The sequence below is a fragment of the Triticum dicoccoides genome, chromosome 2A, assembly GCF_002162155.2.
Source record: "Triticum dicoccoides isolate Atlit2015 ecotype Zavitan chromosome 2A, WEW_v2.0, whole genome shotgun sequence".
NCBI lineage: Eukaryota > Viridiplantae > Streptophyta > Magnoliopsida > Poales > Poaceae > Triticum > Triticum dicoccoides.
The window spans coordinates 22,185,466-22,186,336 of record NC_041382.1 but is presented as its reverse complement, the minus strand read 5'-3'; the positions used below and the strand labels follow the sequence as shown (position 1 = coordinate 22,186,336).

Sequence of the window (871 nt, the reverse complement as noted above, 5' to 3'; positions counted from 1 at the left end):
AATCCGAAATGGTGGCTTTGTATAGATGCAAAATGTATAATTCACAGCACGATACTCGGCCCAGTAAATTACGTGCAAAACTTAAACTAAACATGCAGATACATTAATCAAGATTAAAGCTAACAGAAAACACACAAGTGGCCCAAACTTCCTAGGATGATATCACAGAATGAACGTTGAAATGCTTCGCGATAGTAGTAAACAATACCCTTTTGTTTCCTCCGTTAGTCTTTTAACAGAGAGTCTTCAACTGAGAGACAGATTCAGTTTGCTGATTCCATCTGTACTCGCAACCAACCGCGCCGAGCTCAAATTCATCAGCGCGGTTCACATCACAGACTGCTAGCTGCAAAACTGATCACAATCGTTCTCAGATATTGAATGATCGAAAACGAGGAGGAGAAGAGGAAGAGTAAGAACTGTACGTACCTGTGCTAATCTGGTCGAATCAGCTTCATCGTCTCCACTCCCCACGCAGGCTTGGAGTTTTGGAGTTTCTTGTTCTCCGAGCCAAACTTGAGAGATGTCTCCAAGATGAGCAGAAGTTCGTGGCAATGAGTAGGCGAAACGTGCAGAAATAGAGAAACTAACCTATGTCAAGGTCCAAGTGTACTCCAATGATTAGCGATAATCTATCACCCAACAGCTCCAAGTTGCCGTGTATACTAGCTTTAAAATACTGTTTACTCCATGATTAGCGATAAATAATCATCCCTAGCAAGTACCAAGAACCTTCGGCCTCGGCTCTTCAAGTTTGACAAAGGAGCTCTACTGTTGGTCTGTTCCTCGCCAACGATGTCCTCACCGCCACCTACCATGCGCTTCCATGAGATACTCCCTTCGTTTCCTTTTTACTTCGAGTCAATTACAC

General features: G+C 43.4%; 1 long non-coding RNA gene across 1 annotated transcript; it reads right to left on the bottom strand.

Moving 5' to 3' along the window:
* On the bottom strand, window positions 1–595 carry LOC119352903. The gene is made up of 2 exons (XR_005170262.1): window positions 430–595; window positions 1–354 (listed from the first exon to the last, which is right to left on the bottom strand). It is a non-coding gene; the product is annotated as an uncharacterized LOC119352903 (long non-coding RNA).
* Window positions 596–871: the final 276 nt, after the last annotated feature.